The sequence below is a fragment of the Symphalangus syndactylus genome, chromosome 14 (assembly GCF_028878055.3).
Source record: "Symphalangus syndactylus isolate Jambi chromosome 14, NHGRI_mSymSyn1-v2.1_pri, whole genome shotgun sequence".
NCBI lineage: Eukaryota > Metazoa > Chordata > Mammalia > Primates > Hylobatidae > Symphalangus > Symphalangus syndactylus.
In genome coordinates, this window is record NC_072436.2 from 34,675,638 (window position 1) to 34,678,665 (window position 3,028).

At 26.9% G+C, this 3,028-nt stretch overlaps 1 pseudogene; it reads left to right on the forward strand.

Moving 5' to 3' along the window:
- The first annotated feature begins 1,079 nt into the window (after positions 1-1,079).
- On the forward strand, positions 1,080-1,179 carry LOC129463261 (uncharacterized; annotated as a pseudogene).
- Positions 1,180-3,028: the final 1,849 nt, after the last annotated feature.

Genomic DNA, 3,028 nt, shown 5'->3' on the forward strand with positions numbered 1-3,028 from the left:
CATTAAAATTGTATTTTTGTTAAACAGTAAAATGAGAATTTTTCAGATTAAAATATTTATATAATGATTTCATTTAATTTTCACAAAAGCATATTCTGTATTCCTGTGTTCTTAATTAAAAATGGTAATGTTTAGATAAGGCAAATATTTTTCCCAAATTACACAAGCAAATTAGTATGAGGTCTAGATCATACTGAATGTTAAGTATATGTTTATAAATTTATTCCTCTATTTCTCATTACAATATTTTATTTAAAAAGAAATATTAGAACATACTAATATATAAAGAGTGGCATGACGTAGGTACATGTATTTATTTATATGTGATATTTATGTGTTTATACTTGTATGTGTTCCCATTCTTTTACAAAATTGATATGGAAATCACACTAAATATTATTGCATCTTTCTTTATAAGCACATGTGTGTATTATATACTGAAGAAACAGAGATTAAAATAAAGGTACAGTGATAATACATAAGTAATTTTCTTATTGTGGTTTTTAAATCACCCTAACGTAAAATTGTTAAATTGTTCAACAGAATTACAACAAATGTAACACATTATTGTTCAATATACACAAATGAATTTTTCCAGTCTTATTTTTTCATAGAAAATATTTCCAGAATACTGAGTTAGACTACGTCTCCAACTACCATATTTTTTGTAGACATACCTGTACGTTATCACTTGCAGCATATTTTAAAATGTGTCCAAATATCTATTTCTTCTTTAATTCTAGACTGCTTTAGAGTACTTCCCATAATATTCTTCTTTTCCTTCACTTTAACTCTCTATTAGCACATAAGTGGGATTCAGTAAACACTAAGTCAAATATTAACGTTCTAAAGAGTCTTCAATTTGCATATATATTTAAGTTCGATCATATGATGTTAACAATATTTGAGAATTTTTACTTCTCAAATAAAAATAAAAATTGGTATAAAAGTAACAATTCCATATTGATCTAATTAAAATTTTACATTAAGTAAAATATTCATTTATGTTAATTTCCTGTATAACTTTGTATATAGTAAATACAAACTACACTTTTACTATAAAAATAAGTGAAGGTCCAGTTTGGCAACACATATACTAAAATGGGAACAATACAGAAAAGATTAGCATGGCCCCTGTGCAAGGATGACATAAATATTTATAAAATGTTTCATATTTAAAAATAAATAAGTAAATAAGTAAATGAGTTACTGAGTTATCTATTGGTCCCTTATAATATCTTTACTCATGGTATAATTGAACCATAAGTTTGGATAAGCTGAATCTCAAAGCTGGTGTAAAATGACCACAATAGTAAAGATTTGAAAAAAGCTGAAAAAGCTTTGTGGGTTTTTATATATTTATAGGAGAATGCTCTCATTATGATAATAATTGCATTTGTTCTTTTTAAAATATGCAACACATTGTCCTTTAAAAAGTAAAGGTGGGATATAAATAAAATTTAGGCATATTGAGAATTTTATATAGTTTAGAATTAAAACAGATGATTTACTATTATGATACAATATGCAGCACAGACTGATGTAAAGTAATGGATCATATTTGTTAAAATAATTGTATGCAGCTGCATAAAGATGTAAATGAAGTCCCCCTATTTTGTGCGTGGTGAAACCAAAGAAATTAAATCTTTGAAAATAATTATGTTTCATTCAGTTCATATAAAATTTTATTGTTATTTGTTAGAGCAAAACTTCCACATCTAAACATAAATCACTGTATATGTACATTTTATTTTTAAAGAGACATTTTATAATGCCATTATTATATAATACAGAAGATAACATTCTCTGATCATATGCAAAAATATTCTAGTAGAAATAAAATGAAAATAGATTTTATAAAATATTTTCTCTTCTTTTTGATAAGTTAAAATCACCATTACAAATTCCGAATCACTGAAGGAGTTATATAAATTCATACACCAAGAGTTCTATCCTCTCACCAGAGATGTGTTAGAATGCAAGAACAGATTAGGAGAAAGCCATATAGTTTGTGAAATCGCCTTCAGTGATTAAATAGGACCTTGCAAATTCCCAGTTACTACTAATTAGATTACTGGAATGAAGTAAAGAGATTGTTCTTCAATAACATCAATAGGCTTTACAGTGTGTATGTGTGTGTTTTAAGTGTACAATGAATTGTTATATATATATATTTGTAGTGTTCTGCAACAATAAAAATAATTAAATACAGAATATTTCCACAGCCCTCCAAGAAACTCCATAGGCATTGCAAGTTGGTCCCCATTTTTCTCCTTAACCCCAAGCCTAGGCAACCACTAATCAAATTTTTGTCTCTCTATATATGTCAATTATGGACATTTCATATAAATGGAAACAGATGCTATTTAGTCTTTTATGACTATTTTATTTATCACAATGTTTCCATAATATACTCATGTTAATTACCAGTACTTAATTCCTTTTTATTGTCAAATAATATTAGATCATTGAATTTGACCTCATTTTGTTTATCCATTAATCATTTAATAGACAAGTGTATTGTTTTCACTTTTTCACTATTATGAATAATGCCATGATGAACATTTGTGTATAAATTTTGTCTGGATATTTATTTTTATTTTTATTTGGTATATACAGATGAGTCGAATTGTCATGTAACATGGTAACTCTATCATTAACCTTTTGAGAAATGGCCAGACTGCTTTCTAAAGCAGCTGCACACTTCACATTCCCACTAGCAGTGTATGAGGGTTCCAATTTATTTGCATCCTTGTTAACACTTGTTATTATTATGTCTGTGTTTTTTTTTTTATTATGGCCACTCTCGTGTGATGACTAATGATGTTGAACATATTTTAATATTTTTAATTAGCAACTTGTTTATCTTTTTAGCAAAACATCTATTCAAATCCCATGCCCATTTTACTTTTTATGCACTTCATTGTTGAAATGTATGAATATTTATATATTCTATATATGGGTCAATTTTCAGATACATGATTTGCAAATATATTCTTTCATTCTGTGGACTGACATTTTACTTTCT